Genomic DNA, 23,703 nt, shown 5'->3' with positions numbered 1-23,703 from the left:
CTTGCAAACTGAATTAAATGTCAAACTCAAATTTATTGATAGTACAATACTTTTAGTACTTACCACTTTTGCTTTTATGGTTCATTTATAAAATATACAATCAGATGAAAACACTTTAATAAGACTGTCGAGATTTGTCTTCATTTCGTGCCTTTTTAAATCTTGCAAGTCCTGTTACGAAATGTGGAGCGATATTTTCTTTTCATTGATATTAGTGAATACTAGAAGCATTGTGCTAAATTTGATAAATTCAGATTTCGGCATTCTGTTCGGTTTGCAAGTATCGAAAATCAACTCCTGTTGGAGAGACGGCGAAATTTCCAGTTTTCGTTATGGCACCAGTTCTGACGTTTTCCTGGCATGTAAAATATCAAAATCGGGAAATAATCCTCGAAAAAGTCGGATATTTCGTGCTATAATTTACTTATTTATATTTTTAGAGAATTAATTCAATCTGATAGTATCCTTCGGATATAAAACGAAATCCAGTGTCGCAGAATACGTTGGAACAAAAGAGGTTTCTTGCTGCTCACTGGCCGTGAGTGCCGAGTATAGGACAAAATCTGCAGCTCTCGATCGATAAGTGGTTGCCTCTCCATATATTGATAAAAAAACTCGAGAGAGACGCTAAACAACGAACTTCAATCTTATAGCTACATGTAGCATATCATAATACTTGTATAAATAAAATATCAATTTATAGATGTAATCATACGAAAGAAACAAAAATTTTTCTCAAATTTAGAAGGCTGGACAATGCAGTTCTTTGTTTTAAAGGGATCATATTCGGATATAAATTTTTGAGAAGTTTCTTTTTACCAACTTTTTGGATATTTTGTTCTTAAAAACAATAGAAATATTCTGCAAAGCAACCCCTACTTTCTCCCTTCTGAGAATTAAGAAACAATGGACACAGTTGTAGCCTCGAACGATTTAAGGTATTTTATTCCATGATGTGCAAGTAATATATACAACGAAGGAACAATATGACAATTTTTAAACCATTGTAGAAAAAAGTATCCAACTAAAGTAATACGTCAAAGGAAACTTTATTCTAAAAGTTTTATGCACATCACAATACTATGAATAACAAAAGATAAGTAGAAAAATGAAGTATGAAATGGAAACTTCAACATGTGTTTGTGTTTAAAATTAACTAAAATCAAAATTTTCAAAAAATATATTCAGAGAAATTGATTTTTAACTCTTAACATTAGTCTCTAGTTAGAAAATATTTGATGATGTTTAGAAACATAGAAACGTGTTCTTTCAAAATCATGAAGTCAGTTGCAATAATGACGGCAAACACCGTGGTGATCATGACAACACCCAACACTCCAATCGACTGAGATGACGGACGACTGTCCATTACGCTGATCTTTTTTCTCGTGTTGGACGAAAGTTGTGTTTTATTAACAATAAGTTCTTTCTTCAACCCTTCTATTACTTTTGCCAATTGTTCATTTGTATAGTTCTTTGGCTTATGCACTCTGTTACATGGGAACCAGCAATTAGCTGAAATGCATAATTTCGAAAACATTGATCTTAGCTTTTCGGTTTTTTGTTTTGTTTTTGCACTTTCCTCATTTCTTACAGTTGATATCGGTATGATCTATGTGACCAAGTAATTACATATTTAATTCATATATTTATTTAGGCTAATACCGTACTCACTTTAGTTAACTTATTTCTTATTCGATTATTGAATTAAGTGAGTATGATTCTAACATTTTGTAAAGGCTTTTGTCAATCACTCTTTGTAATCTCATTCCTGACTGGCGTATTTTTAAAATCAAGTCAATCCACTAGCGCAGTAGGTCTAGGTATAAATACTCATGTTCGATTGAAATTACTTGTCCCGCCAGCCAGTTTTCAAGGTCACAACTTCTCGAGGCCGTGCTGTCCGTAAAGGTATTTTCTTTTGAAATACTTTTCTTTTTTATAACTTGTCATTTTTTCATAACTTATGTTATTTTTCATTCTATTTGAAGTTATAATTATGTATATTATTTTATAGGCATATGCCATTGCTGTTTATTGCTGTTAATAAAGATTTAAACGTGACCTGGTCTTGTTACTGCTCGGATACATTTATTTATTAAATGATCGTTTAAAATTACCAAGTGTTTTCTTGATAAGATTGTTCCTTATCCTAATTGAAATGTATCCAAAATATTTCTAATGGGAAGAGGACTTTATCATCCATAAAGATTGAAAAAAGATACTTTCGCTTATCCCATTTATTTAACAATTCTAAGAATACAGTGAACATATTCTAAGGTTTAACAACAGGATCCCTGGTATCACAAATTTCAAAGGCTAAGACCATTTCGACAATGTATGGAACTATACTGGAATTACGTGACAAAAAATTACGAAAGTCCTTTATAATCATTATAATTAATATTCATAAAGTGTACTCCTAGAAATGCAACATTAAATATTAAATTTTTACTGAATCCGTCCTCAGGCTGAGACTAAATTTGTCAAGTATAGATGTATTATAAATAAATTAACAGTAGCTACTGTATTTTTATGAAAAATCGATATTTATTACAAATCAATCAATGTACGCTAGCTATATTGTAACTATTTTTGTCCCCCGCTTGAAAAGTGGGGGATATTAATTTGGGTTTGTCCGTCCGTCTTTCTGTCTGTCTGTAACGCTTTCGTTTCCACATGATATCTCGAGAACCCTTTGAGCTTTTGCAATGGAATTTTGCATAGCAAATTCCTATGGACTAAGAAAGACCTCTATTTATTTTGAGGTCAAAAGGTCAAAGGTCAAGGACATAAATTTGCAAATTCTGTCTGTTATAACACTTTCGTTTCCACACGATATCTCAAGAACCATTTGAGTTTTTGCAATGAAATTTTACATAACAACTCCCTGTGGCCTAAGAAAGACCCCTTTTGATTTTGAGGTCAAAAGGTCAAAGTTCAAGGTCATAAATGTATACATTCTGTTTGTGTGTAACACTATTCTTTTCAGGCGATATTTCAAGAGGATTTTGAGCTTTTGCAATGTAATTTTATACCAAAAGTCCCTAGGACCTCTCTCACCCCTCTCAAAGAGTCCCGACCCGTTTGTTTTAATAGTATTTTATGTATTACATGTCGCTATTTTTAGCACAGGGGCATGAAGGAGAGTTATTACGTATAAAACAGGTTCCCGGCGGACTTTATATTTCTTATTACATCTATTAGAACTGTTTAATAAAGCTTTAAATTAGACATCATACATTGTGTAAAATTTTGACAATATATCGAACGTGAATATATGCATGTATGTGACTTCATATGTGTATATAATTTTCAGTAGTTAAAGGAGGATCCGTGGTGTAGTGGTATGTCTCTCGATTTCGATGAGAGAGGGCCCGGGTTCGATTCCCGGACAATCCAATTTTTTTTTCGAAATACTTTTTTTTTTACTAAATGATAGTATTCAGCATGTGAAATGAAAGATTTCTGACGTCTGGCTTGTACAAACTCATAAAATCATTATAAAAAGGATCCTCTACACACATGATAAAGAATAATCAATCAAACCTTTTTATCCATATTGGGATATTTTATTTGCTTCAGTATACATTTAATTATTCTACAAATTCAGTAAAGGGGATCCGACCCCCCCCCCCCCCCCCGACCCTCCAACTGTGCATGGTTTACTTTTTCCCTAAGCGGGGGACACAAATTCTCTGAATTAGCTTGTTATTTTGTATAACGACTGCTAGGATTAAAAAGAATTAGGGTGACTGTCGCAGACTACATCAGAATAAGGAAATATCGACCCAATACGCAAGTTTCGAGATTATCTCCCTTGGTGCGCTCTTTCGTTGAGGAGGGGAGTTTCGTTGCCGCGTAAACAAAAAGGTGGGACAGATATTTGATACTGTGATTGCATCATCGATATACCGGTTTATCATTACTACGCGATTGTCAGGATGCACTCTACAACTTGAGAATAACCTAATTAAAGTAAAGGCATCATTTTTGAAGCAAAAAAATCGAAACAAAAAAGAAAATATCAGTGGATGTGAGACTTTTCGGACGAGGGAAGAGATATGGACCTCTGATAAATACGGTGCACATGCATCTGATTACGTCGGGAATCTTAATGACATATTGATTCTTTTCCTTATTATGACTTTAAAAACACTAACTTTTTAGAAAATGTTCGTACAATCAAGAAATTCGGTTACTTTTTATAAAAACTATGACGTTTCTTTCATTTTCAAGTACCCGAAAATTAATAGTAGATTTGTAAATATGCATAGTTGAGCTTGATAAATCATCAAATGCATCACTGCTGAACATTATGTAAATTTTAAGAACATAAATATCGTTCTTTTACACGCGAAAATGTCCCACCTCCATGTTGAAATGTACTTTTTGCGCCTCTATCTACATAAACTGGCGTATTAACTTGGTTCTTGATCTACTGTTGTAAATCGTATTTCTTATAAAAAAAATTGATTGCATTAGCTCCCCATCTTCCGTTTTGATACCTTTCTCTACAAACTTCACTAAAGATGTGTAACACTTTTTTATATTTAATACAATTTAAATATTTTAAGAAGTATTTTAATGGCAAACAAGGGCGTTCCATGTGAATAGAAATATTTAGAAAAGGCAGTTTTCCTATTTCAACAAGAAATTTAAAAAAAAATATTTTAAGCACTCAGACTCAGTTACCATGCGAGTCGCAATATTTAGAAAAGACCCTCTTCTCTGTAAACAAAAGACACCCGGCGTATCATGTGAATGGTTGTATTTAGAGGGTTCGTATATGGGAGATTATTAATTCACAAAGATTTTTTTTTAAATAAAAAAAACCCACTCACACGGCGGACCATGTGAATGGCAATGTTCAGACATCACTGCTAACTTTGACACAAGTAAACTATATATATGTATTCAGAAAAGATTGTTTTCCTTTTAATAAAAAAAACACCACTCACATGGCGGACCATGTGAATGGCAATGTTAAGACATCACTGTCCCCTTACTATTTGTTAACTTTGACACAAAGTAACCTATAGTTGATTAAAAACAGGCCCTGCATCAGACAGCCTGCATTACTATAATAGTGTCTTAATGTGTATACAAGAAACATGTTGTCATCCCATGAGAATCCCTCGCAAGGCATATAAAGACACAGATTGCAATTCAAGACATATAAGATTTTGTAATTTTTCGGAAACATTTTTAAGAAAGGAACTTTGTCTTTCTTTTTTTCAACATTACACTTTTTAGTCTTCCGAAGGGTCATCAGACAGCCTAGGAGACGACGACAATGTCATTCCGTATATTTTACTTTTTCGCCGTGCAATGCAAGGGTTCATCAAGACGTCGCAATGTCATGATGCACGACACTGATTCCTCCTTTCAGAGCTCTCCATGCCAAGAAGAAAAATATTCCTCTAGCGTATATAAGAAAAAAAATACCCCTCACACGGCGGACCATGTGAGAGGCGGTAAGTATATGAAAATGACTGTCTGACTATTTCTCCACTAATTAAACCTGTAAGGTCTAAGTATGCCACATAACAAACAACACATAACAAATGCTTTATGTCCAAAATGTATTGAACACCGTTTCGCCCTGTAAGGGCTCATCAGGCCGCCTAGCAGACGACGACAGTGTTTTTTTTTTTTTTTTTTTTTTTTTTTTTTTTAACGTTTTTTCTCATAATCAATTAACATGTATGACAATAAATGTACAATAAACATATGCTCTATATTAAAATGGACATGAATTGAATAAAATCTGTATATAGCTTTAATCATTATTATCGCGCATCTGTAGAACATTTAAATTAATAAGTTACATCGTGCATTTTCTCTCTTATCCAATTAACATGTATGACAATAAATGTACAATAAACACAATTGTTATATTACAATAGACATGAGTTATATAGAATCTGTATGTACATTTTGCATTCTCATTGTGCATCTATCGAACAGTTGTTACATTGCTTTACAAATTTTACAATTTAATAGAAATCGCATCATGGAAACTATAATACAAATGTTCAATTGTCACATTTGGATCTTCTGGGAAGTCTTTTGCGAGCACCAAGTCGAGACAAGAGCCACTCTCTGTCGTTGGCTTGTTCACAAGTTGTTGGTAGCCATAGCTTGTAAACAACGTTTTTAGAGATGGTTTTCCAAAGTAGTTGTCATTGAAATCGCCCAGAATCAACACTGGGGAGGATATTTCTTGATTGATTTGGGATAATAGAGAGCTGATTTTGGCTTTAAACTTATCCATTGGATATATTGGAGGTCTGTATATCACGAACACCGCTACCGCTGTTGGTTCTAATATTTGTATTGACACACACTCTAAGTCCTTTACTTTGGTCGTGTACCTTGTATGTTTGACATCTTTTGTAAATATTGCGACCCCACCCTTAGCCTGTGATTTTAGTTGTCGAAATATGGGATCAGAGGATGTGTATGCATCCTCTCGATAGACTGCGTGAACATCTGAGTTTGGAATTAAGCTGGGAGGTACGTAGTCTTTCTTGGTAAGCCATGTTTCTGTGAAACATATAACTTGGGAGTCATTCACAAAACCAGCGTTTTCAATGTCTTTCCTATGTGAGAGGAGACCTTCTGTATTATGCAACAATAGTTTCAGACAATAACATTTGTCATCAACACCAGTTTGGAGGAGGTAGTTTGGCATGCTAGAAAGTGATTCCTTAATTTCTGCTGACGCAAAAATACAATCTGTGTCAAAATGCAAGATGTTGAGTCCTTGTAATGTAGTTGTTCTACTTAATGCTACATATGCCATTCCTGGTTGAAATATCTTTTGAAGTGAAACTACTACTTGTGTTGTTGTCATCCCTTGCACTTTGTGAATGGTTGCTGCCCAACCCAGCTTAAGTGGCAATTGTTTTCTGAGTGCATTTCGTCCTACAAGAACATCTTCATATGGCGTTATACGGACAGCTTTTTCTGATCCTTGTACATTTGAAACTGTGGTGGAGATGGCTTTTCTGCCAATGTTTTCGTTATCAAATTGTATATATACCGCATCGATGTCATTTCCCCTGACCTCTATAGCAGATATTGTACCAAATGCGCCATTAACAAGACCATCTTCTGTATCAATGTTTCTTGTTAGCATAACCCGTGCATTGATTCCAAGTTTGATTATGTCTGGTAGGTTTTCTGGCGATGAGGAGGAATAGGGTAGCTTTCGCAAGAGCAGCGTACCTGAGGTACTTTTTGTGTAATCTTTGGCTGTTGAGTACAGACATGGACTGCAGACTGTTTCTACCATCTGTTCATTGTGTGCATCCACTTCGTTGTTGGTTGAAAATATATGCAAAGCATTCTTTGACTCTATCGGAATTGACTCTTTAGAAACAGACTGAAGGAGTTGTAAGTCTGTTTGTTGCAATGGTTCTCCCCGCAATCGGACTCTTAGACGATTTAACATTTCGGCAAACTTTACATCTTCCTTTTGACGCATGATCTCAGACAGGCTGGCAATTTGGAATAATGGATTCCAGAGATCTAAAATTATAGAATCCTTTAGCTTGTACAGAGGAGATGCCTTCACTGGAGGAAGCTGGTAGAAATCACCAACAGCTAAAATTGCAACATTTCCAAACACCTTCTTAGATTGTTTAATTTGGGTCAGCCTGCCATGGATGTATGTTAGAAGTTTGTGGTCTACCATCGAAATTTCGTCAATGATAAGGAGTTTTAAGTGCTCATATTTTGCTCTTAGCGAGTTTAGGATGTTTTCCCCCAAAGGCGTGTATGGGAGTTTAATATTTTTGCTAATCCCAAATGCTGAATGCAAAGTCATACCGCCTATGTTGAATGCAGCTGTTCCAGTTGGTGCTGTTATAAGCACCGATAAAGCATCAGGTGTTTCAAGTGTTTTGGATAGAATTCTGTTTGTTTCGTGATATATGCATTTTATGAGATGCGATTTTCCTGTTCCTGCTCCTCCGGTTAGAAACAGATGAAAGGGATCAGGAGACTTTTTCCATGCTACTTCAAATACCCATTCTCTTACTTTGTAGAATACTTGTTGTTGAATCAAATTCATTTTTCTTAATGAATCTTGTATTTTGGTAGGAGAAATTTTAGGTTTCTGATATTGTATGATTCCAGCTTGGGTAGATGTAGACGATTTTTTAGAAATCGCCAGAAGTTCGATATCTGGAGATATGTCTTCGTCCTCGTTATTAACTTTGCTTGTATTTTTCTCCTGCAGTGTGAGTCTTTCTGCTTCACATTCAGGGGCTACTGCTGCCCATGCGTCTTCTCCGATGCGGCCCTCCTGTACATCATCCCATGCTTTCTCTAAATCATCTGCATCCCTCTCAAAGCGAGCTCTGTTTTCATTAATGATGTTCAATACGGATCTTTTTCCGATTTTTCCATTGAAAATGTAATGTTCAAAATTGAAGAATTCTTCAGGTTTGATTATTACAGTTCTGTGTGGTAGGTACAGTTGAAGCAATGTCAGGAAGTAATCATTTTCCTGCTTCAAGCGATTGAATCGGGGGTAGCGGATGACAGCTTGTTTTCCTTTCTTTCTTTCTTTTATGTACCCTAGTCCATTATTCAGTTCATAGTGCAATAGCTGTGCACCTTTTTTGGAAGAAGTTGGAGGTCTAGAGGCTGGATAGAGAGAGTAATATGAGCAGAACTCTGCCAAACATTGTTCATCAAATGGTTGTCCAATTGGTCGAGCGTAATATTTGTCAATGATGGAGGACATCCATATATTTTCACTGTTTCCTTTTCGTGATTTCAGTATGTTCAAAGGAAGACTCATCTTAATTGCATTGCTTCCTGTGGGAATGAATACAACTTCTCTTGAGCATTCTTTCAAATGCATGCTGCAAACTCTGAAAACAGCTTCCTGTGCAGACACTTCTCTGTTTTGGACGTAAACCTGAGCAATGTGTTTCATTGCAGTAGCCGCATCCTTGTTGCCCTCTCGTGCTTCTTTTTGTGCATTTCCTATAAGTTCGCCGACTTCGGCTTCTGCTTTGCTGATATATGATAGTATATAAGCTACACATGAGTAAGGGTCCATAACATATTGAATGTCCATGTTTGCATTCCATGCACGCAGTAAAGTTGGATTGTAATTGTTAACCCAACCATCTTCTACGTTTCTTTTGTAATATATCGTGTTTTTCTTCGTATTTGCAGACAGACTTTCCTTGAATTTGGCGTAAGTAATATTACAAGCAAGTAGAATGTCATCAAATGTTAAGTTAGATTCTGTTGAGTTGATTATTCTCCATATATCTTTAACAATTTGTTTTGGAGATCTCTCGGCACCAGATTTACATAGGTGTTCAATTTCCTGAAGTGTTGGCATGTTAGTGGTTTGATTTTTTTCTCTCTCCTTGTTTTCATTGTCTTCCTCTGTGACTTTTACAAGAAACGTTTTGCGTATTGGAGGCCTAGGGAAATTAAATCGACATGTCGTTGAGTTCTTCTTGCATGACTTTGTGTGTGTCTTACTGTGAACCTGTACAGCATTAACAATATCATGGAGTTCAGGATCGCTTTTCTCATTTGGCATGGAACATGATACATATTTATCAACAAAAGTACAGATTTCTTTCTCTGTGTTTTCGTTTAATTTAGGTGCATTCCTGACCCACAATAAACAATGGATATGTGGAGAGCCGCGCTGCTGAAACTCTGTTCGGTAGAAGAAATCCACTACGTCTCCGACTGGTTGTGAAGGGGACATAATTAAGTCTGTGAAAAGTCTTTGCACACGGTTATTAAATAATCGGGCACACATCACAGGGTTTTCCCTTATAAGGTGGCATTTTTCTGTCCATTCTATATCTCCAGGTGATCTTGGGTCTTCCGGGTCTTTTAATGCATTGATTGTTTCATCCCATCTAGTTTCACCAGCGGAAAACGTTATAAACCATGTCGGGATTCCTAACTGCCGAATCATGGCGTATAGATCTTTCATTGTTCTTTGCCAATATGGAGGCGATCCGCGTACTGGTTGTAAGAAACGAAAACCAGCATCTGATTTAAGAATTTTCTGTAAATCATTAGCATTAGTAAGCATTGACGCCGTTACTTTACCTCCATCATTTGTATTTCCTTTCCCTTTCCGTAAGGCTATAGATATGTTTGATCGAATGTTTGACATTTCAATCATGAATTGAGCAAAGAAGATAAACTGATTATCTTTTGCGAATCTTTTGTCGGCGCAAAATAAGCGGGCATTGAAGTATTTTGTAGGGGACAGTTTTATAGGTCGATCTTCAAAGTATCCGAATTTGCCATCTGGATAAAGGTTTGGAAAAGCCATTGCATCCGCTCCTTTTTCCTGGAAGATACTTTGCGGTGTTTGATTTTCACCGGGCGCAATGCAAAAAACTTTGTTCTCTGTGTCTAGATACTCTTGTCCTATATCAACAGGCTGAGAACACGTTTCTACTGGTTGTGTGTGCATTGTCAAATTCTCCTGTTCTGAACTTTCATTTTCTTCATCCGAAGAATTTTCTTGTTCGTCTACTTTAACTAAATCTGAATCGGTTTCTGGGTCAAACCAACTGTCACTGAGTGCTATATTTGAATACCATGGGTTATTTCTTTTCAGGAACTCTATTGCTTCTTTTACCTTTTCTGGTCTCACCCATTCGTACTGGTAATGTCCTTTGTATGACAGTTTCCTTTTAAGTTTAACTTTGACCATCTGAGCTTCATTAATAGTTCTAGGCAGAGAAGTCGTGACACTGCTGATGTTCGACGGGACGTTTACAACTTGTCCTTTGACACCTTTTTGTCCACCCTTTGGAAGTGAGAGGAGTTTCATGAAAGGAATTCGAAGAGCAACAAGTTGTCTTTCGAGGTGGTTTAACGTTTTTAGCTCCTCGGGCACGATTGAAAGGTGTAATCCATTTTCAAGAGCCTGCGGTGGCATGTTACCTGCACACAAATGTCTGTCACATGTATGGCAGATCCACTCCTTCGACTCGAAAGTATACTGTCCACTTAAACATCTTTTAGCATTACTTGCGAACTTGCCATTTAAATACTTGGAGCGGTTGCAGATCTTTACTTGAGATTTGTAAAGCGTCCTCGCACACACAGTACATGGATATGATGGAATTTTCTTGATGTTCTTAGTAAATGTTTGCAATGCAACGTGAAGATTTTTGCGTCTTCGATTCACGGCTTCTTTTTTCTTTATTGGAATTGCGGGATTCTTGTGATATTGTTGGAACAGGAGCATTTTCAGTTTATGGCGAAATAAAGAATTGGATGCATACCGTTTTATTGATGACGCTTTTACATTTTGCCTAAAGATGGTATTAGATCTGTACTTCTTGAGTGAGTAGTAAAGAACACATTTCTTGAAGTTCAAATTTTCGCTGTATTTTTTCTTAGATGCTGATTTAACATGCTGCCGAAATGCTTCATTTTCTTTGTATTTCTGTTTAGAAGCTGCTTTTGTACGCTCTTGAAAAGTTAGGTTCTCTTTGTATTTCTGCTTCGAAGCTGCCTTTAACCGCTGCTGAAACTTAATGTTCTCTTTGTATTTCTGCTTCGAAGCTGCCTTTAACCGCTGCTGAAATTTAATGTTCTTTTTGTATTTCTGCTTCGAAGCTGCCTTTAACCGCTGCTGAAATTTAATGTTCTTTTTGTATTTCTGCTTCGAAGCTGCCTTTAACCGCTGCTGAAACTTTTTGTCTTCTTTATATTTCTCCTTAGAAGCTGCAATTTTACGTCGTCGCAGTTCTCGGTCTGAAGTATATTTCATATTTTCTTTCTTCCTATAGTCTTCCTTGTTTTTAGCATACATATCTTTTTTCTTGACAGCCGTTGGATTTTCTTTTTGAACACTAAGAACAACATCATAATGATTCAAGTTTCGATGGTAGAGATAAATTCCATCTGTCACATCGGATTGTGAAGGACTGTGTTTCATCCATTTCCAATGCGGTCCATATTTGGAATATACATATATATCAACTTGAAGCATATCTGCGGCAGTGAATATTTCTGTTTCAGTCGCCCATATTCTTTCGGATTGCATTGATGTATCTGATAAATATGCTTCTACATTTCCGTAGTACTTGTTTGGAAGAGCGTTGCTTAATTCATCCTGATGTGCAAGGAGATGATTGCAAATATGTGATCTGATTTGAGAATGGTATTTTTCTGTACCAGTTATTATATATGACAAGGCACTAAAAAAACAGTTTCCATCAGGTTTTGTTTCATGTAGCAGTGATGGATATCCTAATTCTGTAGATGATTCCTCATTTTCAAACGGACAGTTTATGTTGTCTAGTTTAAATTCTTGTGCAGTTTGTAATCTCCAAGATTCATCGACTGGTTTATATATCAAGTACGGTTTCATTTCATCTCGCTCTAATCGTTTTCTTCTTTTGTCTTTATCTCTTTTTCTCCGACTTGAAAGGGATCGTTTTCGCTTGGCCATAACTGTACTTTCATTGCCCGTGATTAGCTTGATTTAGGCCTGAAAAGATAGATTTATTGTATTTTCACATTCTAAAATAGGAGGTATATTAGCACGTTCTTTTATACCTCCTTGGGAGCTCTTTATAAATTTCCTAAAATTTTAATGTAGATAATTCAGTTCAATAATTTCATTTGTTAAAAAAATATCCTGGTTTGTGAATTCATAAAAAGCTCCTGTGAATTTAACAATTTATATTCATTAAGTCTACAGATACAAACAATACAACATACTAAGTATATGGCTGTCTGCCGCCACACATTGACTATTTTCAACCTTAATCTTCCTTTTGACTAATAATTATATATATTTAATTTCTTTGTAGGCATTATAGTGAAGGTGTGACGCCCAGCACCGCGACGGGGACGCCAGCCGTTTTCAAGCCATGTGTTTTCGTCCCATTATTTCTTTAACATTTAGTACTGTTTCCAAATTCAATTTTATGTAAAATCTATCCAAATTTCGAATATTTCTTTGTAATAAACTCACATGGCTTGAAGGTGCCATATTTTGTTTTATTTAATTATCATGATAGCGTATGTACAAATACAATATTATATGGCAAGAACAAAATTTTGAAAAAAGACTACTTGCAATATAAAACGACATATCATATTTGTGATACATGTGAATAAGTCATTATCATGTTATGGTTACATAGTTGACATTACTATTTATTACAAAACTTGATATTTTCTATCTTCAAGTGGCAAAAAATATTGGCACTGCACAGTACAAATTACAACGTTTTTTTTCCAAAAGATTATTTTTGAGAAATATACAACATCAGAAAGAAATTGTAACAAGTCCTCAGAAAGAAGTATAGTTTTCTGTTATCTCGAAATCGATTCTATCACTCTTATTTTCTGGCACCAATAGAGCATTGTTTATTGTCATGGTCCGTAATCCAATATGATTAAAGTTTGTGTACAAGAACGTGGTACTTTCCTTTTGAATACGTGTCTTTCCTTTTTTGTCTGACAGTTTTTTTTTTTACTTTTGCATTTTCTCTCGATAGTCGATCAAATGGATGTTTCTTTACATCTTTGAATTGTTTTTTGCTGTTTCCATTTGTGTCTTTACTGGATTATTAATATCAACAATCTCTTTTGACTTTAAAGCACCACTACTCTCAACCTCCTCTGAAACCCAAGTACCACTGGTGTAAACATCCTCAATCCAGCTTGTGTCGAGTTCACTTTCTAATTCTCGACACTTTTCCTTGATATCTGCTGAATTACATTCAAGTTTTCTATTCTTTTCTTTCAGTTTTTGTATTTCCCTTTCAGACTCATGTAATTTTCTTTTTAGGATGGCCTCTTCTTTTTTAGTGGCAGAAAGCTTTAGTTCTACTTCATGGTGATGTTCTTTAATGACTTTCACATCCTGCTGAACTTGATTTGTTATAGAATCGACAAATTTTAGGTGTTCCTCCGATAACTTGTCTTCTTGGCGCATTTTGAAGCAAAGACCAACCAATTGTAGAGGTGATGCATCAATTGAGTTCATTTTCCTGAAACGAGTATCCATATGCTAATTTTCTTTCAATTTTTTTTTTTTTATTTTCTTCAAGTGACCATAACATAAGCAGTATTTGCTTTAACAGCATAATTAGATTTTTCCAAAAGTAGGTACATGTATATGGCTATTTGCCACCACACATTGGCTATTTAGCCCTATCGTCATTTTTCCTTGAATAATTTTCAGCTGTGCCTAAAATATATTTTTTCTTGCAGGCAGGTAAGCAAAGGTGTGGCGCCCGGCACCGCGACGGGGACGCTAGCCATTTAGTCAAGCCATGTGTATTCGCCAAATAGCTGGGTTTTTTTTCCTTCCCAGTGATTTCTAATATATATACTCTATATAAATTTGTTTAAGAGGAACTTTTTCTCATCCTTTAAATCTAATGGTTGTTAAGGCATACCACATGGCTTGAAGGTGCCATGTACCAAATTTAAAAAAAACATTGGTCCTTTAATCATAAGGACTATTATGTAATAGTTAAAATGCGACCACATATTTGAAGCCCAGGTCGCGTTTGGGCTCTTTTTATGCATATGTTAAAGGCGATCACCTTTTTGAAGCCCGGATCGCGGTCGAGCTTTCGTTTGTACATCTTTCGGGCTAATTTGCAACCACATTTTTGAGGCCCGGGTCGCGGTCGAGCTCATTTGCTTGCATAGTATTTTGTTTTTTTGTCTCTTCTCTTTGATTGCGACCACAGTTTTAGGCCCGGGTCGCGGTCGAGCTCATGTTGCATGTATTTTTGCCTTTATATCCACCCCTCCGGTAACCGTTACTAATGTGTGCTCTTAACCAAGCACAGGTCCGTCCAGCTTGAGAGCTAAACTTACCAACAGTCAAACTCTCCCCAGGCGGACCCTCGCCAACCCCAATTAATAAACAGGGTATTTGCGGCAGAGAATCAGTTTGGTACTTCCTCTGTAAACAAGATTTCATGCACTAGAGGGGGGCTAAGCTTGCATGAAAATCTATCTGATTGCGACCACAGTTTAAAGCCCGGGTCGCGGTCGAGCTCATGTTGCATGTATTTTTGTCTCGATAAAGTTTGCAGTGACAATGACTCTTTTGCCTTTATATCCACCCCTCCGGTAACCGTGACCAATGTGTGCTCTTAACCAAGCACAGGTCCGTCCAGCTTGAGAGCTAAACTTACCAACAGTCAAACTCTCCCCAGGCGGACCCTCGCCAACCCCAAACAGAGTATTTGCGGCAGAGAATCAGTTTGCTACTTCCTCTGGAAACAGTCATGAGCTCGAGGGGGGTTGAGCTTGCATGAAAGTCTTCACACTATGACCTGGATACCAGCCCATTTAACAAATTCCCTCTTCCCAACAGAGGATAGCGTGACTTGGTAGACCAAAGGTCTTCGTGATCCAGTTCTGCTTCTAAATGCCGTCAGTTGACTTGTCAACTCTAATTGTCTTAGCAGCAGTTCGTTACTCGAATCAACCTGCTCCATACTATAGGAAATGGCGTCCGGGATATACCGACGTAACGATTTTAAGGACCTTGTAAGAGGGAAATCTATCCTAGCTTGATGTCAAACTTCGGAACATTAAAGCTATCGTGCAAAGTCATAAACCTATATACGCAAGGAGCAAAGCGGTGCCGCCATTTTCTTTCACCTATATGTGATCAATCGCGGTCATGGGCTATTGCACACGCTTCCAGAAGGCCTAGTGTGTACACTAAACCCCCGAAAATATAAGTCAAACTTGTACTGTCTTCCGCTAAGATTCAGAAACTAATACAATACAATTTTTTTGAATGCTTTGAAAAAAATTGTAAAAACTAAAATAACTTCATAAAAAAATAAATGTTACAATTTTACAAGCAAGTGAATTTTTTGCCATTTATAAACACCGTATTACAATGCTTACCAGACGCCAGACAGTCAAGCTTGATCATGGATCATACGTTTGTCTGCGAATTCTTTCCAAATTTTTCTTTCAGCGCCTACATCAACACATTCCGTATACGCCCTGCGACATGAAAACACCGGTTATCTGTGATACCGGCCTGTCCAGTTTTCTAAAAATAGTAACGATCTTTTCATATCTCATTGACCGTTCGGGGAGCAGTTATTATCTGGGAAAATATTACCCAGAAGAAAATAATTATCAACAGAAACTCTGAATATATTGAATGTAAAATTTTGAATTATATATTCTTTAGAAAATTTCATATATTTTGAGGATATATTGAATGTAACATTTAAAATTATATATCTTTAAAAATGTAAACATACCGGTATTTTGTAACCAAATCTCTCTCTCTATCTCTCTCTCTTAATTGCACAATGTTCGCTGAAAACAAACACAGAAACAAATTGAAATAGCCAAACGAAAAAGGTAAACCCACAATTTTCAAGGCCTATATTATATTTGTATTTGCATTGTACATCAACGCATATGTGGATTAAACTTTTCCTTGAAAGAAAAGTGAATAGAATAAAACGTTGGAAATCATATAAACAAATTTTGACTTTTGGCAATGATATTTGATAAATGACTTTGTATTATTCCTCGCCAATTTAATTTTCCTGAAAAAGGGGAAAACAATTTTAAATGCTAATATAAAGAACAATACAATTTTCAGTAAAAGTTTGAACCTGGGTTGAGTCTACATATGTCATTTTCGCTAGCGAAGATGACATATGTTTAAAAATAAATATGACATATGTATAAAATAAATACGACTTTAAAATGTGCTTGGTCTCGTATATGTTAACCCCCTTCCCCGCAGTCACGCATTTTAACGCATATACAATTTCCTATTTCTAACGCAAAATCACGCATATACCGTTTCCCCGCAATCAAAAAAAAAGTTTTAATTTTAAATTTAATGCCAATCATAATGCTTGCAAAATTCTCATAAAATAAGAAAAGTTATATTTGTATTGAAATATTACGTCATGATATTATTTACGCTAAACTTTAGAGAAACCAGTAACACCATGCGGGGAAATGGTAAGTGTATGTTGCATAACAGTTTAGTAAGTTGTAAAGAGGCTACTTTTTTTCCCAAATACATACGTAGTATAGACATTGAAATCGCTGCATGGGTTCCCCCCCTTCTACAAAAACATCGCAGTGTAGATTAAAAATGGGGAAACTGGTGGTGTTTGGAATTTTTATTTTGCTTGTTAGGTTTTATTGAAGGTATAATTTTTTTTACACTTAAGCCCCCCCCCCCCGCTTTCAATTTGCTTCTGACGCCAATGTCAAATGTGCATGTTGAAGAATTTTAATTAAAAATGAGATTTTTTTCATATCTTAAATAAGGTTTTTCTGCCTGTAGCAACTCAGGCTAATTTGTTACATACTAGTAAATGATTTTTATTGTCCATATTTCTAAATAAAATAATATCCAATTCAAAACCATCAATTTAGAAAAAATGTAACATAAAATAAAAGTATTACATGTGTATGTAATTCTGAACCCAGGAAAATGGAATTTTTATAATATTAAAAGCACATTGAAACTTGTAGAAGTATTCAAAGTAGTTGTGTACATTTTCATTTTGAATTCCTACATAAAAACGTTTAATTACCTTGCGAGATTTATGCATGTACAATGTATTAAGAAGAACTGAACTTTGCTATTTACCGCAAATGGTTCTCTTGCACATGTAAATAACTTGTCAACAACTTTTCATAATGTAATTTGTTTTTTTCTTGAAAAAAAATCTTTCTAGCTTTCAGTTGAAAATTTTAAACAAACATTTTATAATATATTAGCTACAGATCTGTACAGTAGCTTGCTAAAATGCAGCTGGAAAAAATAGAGATGTCTGTCCAGTGTATTTTTCCATTTCTTTCTTATATAAATTATGTACCACCTAAAAAATTTACTAACCGAAATTTCATCGGGCTATAATCGCTTTTAAAATTATTGTCATACTAGGTTTCAAAATAATTCGGTCCATTGCGCTTCGTGCACGACGTACACATGCAGTTCTATTGTGAATGAAGTAAAATTTAGAATATATAAGAAACTCAAGTTGAAATATATGGTGAAAAAAAAAACCATTTTTGATAAATAAACACTTTTTTTTCAATGTTTAGCACTATCCTAAATTGTTTTAGACCAGCGAGCTGATCTGCAGCTTATAAATAGGGTTGAAACTGAGAAGAGAGAGAGAGAGAGAGAGAGAGAGAGATTTCTCTTAAAATTTTGGTATTTGTTTTATTTATTAATGCAATAATTGAAAATAAACAATGCATTTTTTTTTAGTGATGTAGGTCTTAAAATCTGTATTCGCAAAAAAATATAATTCTAAATCAGTGATAGTATAATTTATATATCCAATATTTGTTCACACAAGCAAAAAATTGTAAATAAAAAATATATACACCTTCAACAGATTCAATTTTTCTTTTTCATTTGCTATGCCTTTTTTTTAATTTGTACTTTATAAATAAAAAAAAACAACAACAATTTGTTACCCTAATTTGTATTTGCGTCTAAAGTGTGTACAATTATTTGGGTTATGTCAAAAACGACCACCAGTTTCCAATGATTTTTTGTAGATTGTATAACACTCACTATATAGAATAATGTCTGTTTGACAGATTTTTGTTTACCGAGGCCTATATGCATAGGTTTATAAATGCTTGATCTGGTAAGCAATGTAAAAAGGAAAGCGTACTTATTTTGTGAAAAATATTTTTTTTTTCAATTATTTTTTCCCATCATATAGTATTTATTTTCTAAAATTTAGCGGAAGACAGTACAAGTGTTTATTTATAGGTAAAAGTTTGATCACATATATTTGGAATTGTAACTTCGCATAAGTAATATGGCGGACACCACTTTGCTCCTTGCGTATAATAGGTTTATGACTTTGCACGATAGCTTTAAGGCTCCTTGCTGCCTTTGTTTCACCTTTGTCCCGATCATGTCCTCCCATAGCATGTCTCAAACCAGCGCCTTACTGACTGTGCCACGCCGTCCCTTTGCTCCTTGTCTGTTTGTCAAGACCATTATCTGTGTATATATATGATGTGTAATTTAAATGAAATAAACAGTTAACAATAAAGGGAAAGCGAATTTAAAAAATATTAATATTTATTTTGTCATATCACAAGTGATTAAATTTAGATTGTTATAAATGGTTATATTTAGAATATCGTTATTTTTAAAAAAATAAAATAAAACCAATTCAAACCAGCATTTGCAGAAGTAAAAATAGTTGACCATGCCTAACAGACGATTGCAAGGTATACTTTATTTACTGTTGTTTTGAAAAACAGCTATTTTTAAAAAACGTTCTATGCTTACAAGTACTTTTGAAATTTCATCGTATAAGCTTTTATGTATTCATATTTAATATCCTCAATAAAAGATGATCAATGAAATGTTATGCTCTCTCTCTCTCTCTCTCTCTCTCTCTCTCTTTCTCTCTCTATTTCTCTCTCTCTCTCTCTTTTGCACAACTGACTATTATTATAAAAAAAACAGCACTGGCTAGAACCCCCAGTTTTCACGGTACTTGAAGTGACTGGTTAATGATCCATACGCTTACTGTACCATGCGTTCACCATGTAGTTATGTTACATGCTAGCCAGCATACTACAGAGGGTGATTAAGGATCAAAGGGTACATATACTAAAGAAGCGACTTTAATTCATATCATCCAGCTAGCAAGGGTACCATAGCACACGTGACACAGTGGTTTGAGTGTCTGCTCTAGAATCGCGGGTACGGAGATTATCATTACGTCGGGGGTTCGAAAACGTATCACTGTGAGTGTAAACTTAGGATCAAAGCACTGTACATCTAAAATATAAATGTTACCGCTATATCAAGTACATCGATCATATCGCGTGATGTACGTACATGCATGAGCATGTTGACAATGTCATCTTGTCTACATTTAAAATTGCTTTTCATACTAGTATATTCAGTATCATAAAAAAAACCGAAAGATATGGCAACATTTAATAGCCTAGTTAATTGTCATTTTATACATAGCACGTGCGCGCATGTATGTGTTCCAAATATCGTTGTCTTGTCAACATTTATACAATATTTCAAATATCAAAGCATTACATAAACGCCCCTGCATTGCATTTTGATAGTACATGAAGTATAATATGGGTATCTATCATATCTATTTATATTCTAAATTTCATCCTGTTTTGTTGTTAACCAAGAAAATTATAGGCAATTAAAGTTTCAGCCAATCAGATTACAGCACACGTGAGTGTACGTGCTTTCATGATAGTTCTTATCTATCATGCTGTAGATCTTCATAATGTATGACTATGTTAAAATTTGAAAGGATTATGATGAAAAACAAGAAAGATATTGAGACTTTAGTTTCAGTCAATCAGAGCGAAGCACACGTTCATGCGAATGAGATCTTGCTATACTGACCATGTCATCTTGTCTATACTAATATATCCATACATTATGAACTGCAAAAATTTAATCCAGAAATAGAAAAGTTAAGGCTATATCCATAATATTGGTCATTTCACGTGTTGCACGTGTATGCACGTGCATGATGACCATACCTTCTTGTAGAAGTTCAATATATCTATCTACGTTCCAAATCCCATCCTGTTTGGTTGAAAAGCAAGGGAGATATACCTATTAAAAGTTTAAGCCAATCAGATTGCAGCGCACGTGCATGCACGTGTTTTCATGATAATTGCTATATATCATGTTGTAAGATATTTTAATGCATGGCTATGTTCAAAATTTCATAGGATTTCGTCGAAAAACAAGAAAGATATAAAGACTTAAGTTTCAGCCAATCAGAGCGAAGCGCACGTGCATGCGCGTGAGATCTTGCTATTTTGACCATGTCATATTGTCTATGCCATTAACACATCCTTATATTATGAGTTTCAAAGCATTTCATCAAAAATGTAAAAAGTTACGCCTATATCAATTAAATCGGTCATTTTACGTGTTGCACGTGCGCGCTCTTGCAAGCACGTGCACGCAAAATGACCTTTGTTCGGCAAATCTACATAACATGTCTACTGACCCTAAAAACATTTTACCTTAGTCGGATGTGTAGTTTACAAGATCACTCGAGGACAAAATTTTCCCAGGAATAATAATAATAATAATAATAATAACTAGTGCTAATTGTAACGGGGACCGTTACAGATGTTCCCCAAACGCTCCCCAACTCCCTTTTGGTGCCATATTCCCTGTAATCTCTATTAAATAAGAAATACTTAATGGAATTTAAACTTATCAAGGTCTTCCCAGAAGAATACAAAATATATTTAAATTTAAGCATTGTACGCGTGTTCATGTGCGTAACGGCCATATTATCTTGTCTACTCTATCTATATATTTTAATATACTTGATATCAAAGATGTTATCCAAAAGTATTAAAAAATACATTCATTCGAGTGTATTTTTAATTTTACTCATTTCACGTGCACGCACGTGCAAGCAAGTGCATGATGAACACACCTACTTGTAGGAGTCCCTTATATTTATCTATGTTCTAAATCCCATCCTGTTTGGTTAAAAAACAAGGGAGTTATAGCCATTTGAAGTTTCAGCCAATCAGATTGCAGCACACATGCATGCGCGTGATTTCATGAATTTTTTATCTTAATCGTATTGAAGGATATCTTAATGAATGACTATATTTAAAATTCCAAACATTTCGTCAAAAAACAAAATAAATATAGCCATTTAAAGTTTCAGCCAATCAAATTGCAGCACACGTGCATGCGCGTGATTTAATGATTTTCTTTCTATATCGTATTGTAGGATATCCTACTGCATGACTATGTTTTAAATTTCAAAGCATTTCGTCAAAAAACAAAGTAGATATAGCCATTTAAAGTTTCAGCCAATCAGATTACAGCACGCACGCATGCGCATGCTTTCATGAAAATTTTTTATATCATGCTGTAGATCTTCATAATTTTAGACTTTGTTCAAAATTTCAAAAGATTATTACAAGAAACATGAAAAATATTGAGACTTTAGTTTCAGCCAATCAGAGCGAAGCGCACGTGCATGCACGTGAGATCTTGCTATTTTGACCATGTCATCATGTCTATACTACTAATATATCCTTATATTATGAGTTTCAAAGCATTTCATCAAGAAATAGAAAAGTTGCGGCTATATCTATTATATTAGTCATTTCACGTGCTGCACGTGCGCGCTCTTGCAAGCACGTGCGCGAGAAACATGTCATTATGCATATACAACTAATATATACTTATATTATGAGTTTCAAAGCATATTGTCAAAAAATAGAAAAGTTACGGCTATATCTATTATACTGGTCATTTCACGTGTTGCACGTGCACGCTCTTGCAAGCACGTGCGCGGAAAATGACCTTGATTCCGCAAATCTACATAACATGTCTACTAACCCTAAAAAGGTTTTACCTACTTCGGATGAACAGTTTACAAGATCACTCGCGGACAAAAAAGTACCCAGGAAGAAGAAGAAAAATAATAATAATAAAAAACCGAGTAAAAACAATATGTTCCCCAACTTCGTTTGGGGAACATAATAATAATAAGAAACAGAGTAAAAACAATATGTTCCCCAACTTCGTTTGGGGAACATAAATATATCATGATACCTTTTAAGAGTACAATTTTACGAACAGTATTCAACTGAGTATTACTTTACCTCTTTTACATTGCTCCAAAATGTTAGGTAGTGTAGTTATTTGGACACGAAGAACAGTTAATATTGCTTCCACTGATGTTTTTGAAAAAAACCAAGTTTACAGGGGTAACATTTTTCTGTTTTTGCGTCATATTCTTTTCCTGTCGAACACAGTTCTACAAACACAACCAGATTTTCATTAACAGATTTTACAACTTTACTAATAAAGTTGATAATAATGAACATTAACTTTTAAAAAAATTATTCACTATTCCTTTCGTTCAGGCAGTGCATCAATGTTAGAAATAAGTTTAACTATCGGTAAAATCGTTAACTCAACCAAGTCCAGGTCGTGACTTGAACAAAATTGATTCTACTCTTTATAAGGAATCTTGCAAATGATTAAATTAATGTCCTGCCTACGAATCTTTTTCTTGAATAAAAGCTACCAGGGCAAAAAGAAATGGTAAGAAACAGGGAGACAGACAGACAAAAGACGAACCCTGATAGGCAAATCTCATCAAGTGAAAATAAACTATTGTTTCTGTCAAATACTTAGTACATTCTTATGATAGAGGCTGAGTCATGGAAACTAGCACATACCAATACATCTGTCTGCTCCTTTTGAAAGAGTTGTCGTTCCAGGATGACATTTTGTACAATTCCACCTTAAATTCTTCTCGAGAGTTATAATTTTACTTAATGTACTTTTGAAAAAACCAATTTCGCATTCAGTGCAATCATAATCTTTATAGTACATTCCCTCCTTACAGTGAGCTGGAATGAAAATTACTTTTATCAATATGTCCTTTCTCATGTGAATATTTTGCATATTTCCTTTTAATTGATGCATTTTTTTTTCTAGGAAATCCTAAACTTTTTGATGTTAAGTAGGAATGATTAAAAAGGGTGGGGGAGCAATATCCAGCCCAACCTTGAAATGGTGATTTTTAATACACAAATACTGAACATCTCATGTACAAATGTAAACTCTGTGAAAATATATGGAAAAAAGTTTATTTTGGGGTTTTAAAATCACATGGAAAATACTTATACAGG

At 35.0% G+C, this 23,703-nt stretch overlaps 1 long non-coding RNA gene across 1 annotated transcript; it reads right to left on the bottom strand.

Annotated features, from left to right (window-relative positions):
* Positions 1–1,274: 1,274 nt before the first annotated feature.
* Positions 1,275–23,311, bottom strand: LOC134282956 (uncharacterized). The gene is made up of 3 exons (XR_009995392.1): positions 23,248–23,311; positions 22,666–22,820; positions 1,275–1,515 (listed from the first exon to the last, which is right to left on the bottom strand). It is a non-coding gene; the product is annotated as an uncharacterized LOC134282956 (long non-coding RNA).
* Between the last annotated feature and the right edge of the window lie 392 nt (positions 23,312–23,703).

Source organism: Saccostrea cucullata, unplaced genomic scaffold (genome assembly GCF_032062105.1).
Source record: "Saccostrea cucullata isolate Sc308-1 unplaced genomic scaffold, CSIRO_AGI_Scuc_v1 ctg3993, whole genome shotgun sequence".
Lineage (NCBI taxonomy): Eukaryota > Metazoa > Mollusca > Bivalvia > Ostreida > Ostreidae > Saccostrea > Saccostrea cuccullata.
The sequence above is the reverse complement of the archived record's forward strand: the minus strand, read 5'-3'. Positions and strand labels throughout refer to the sequence as shown.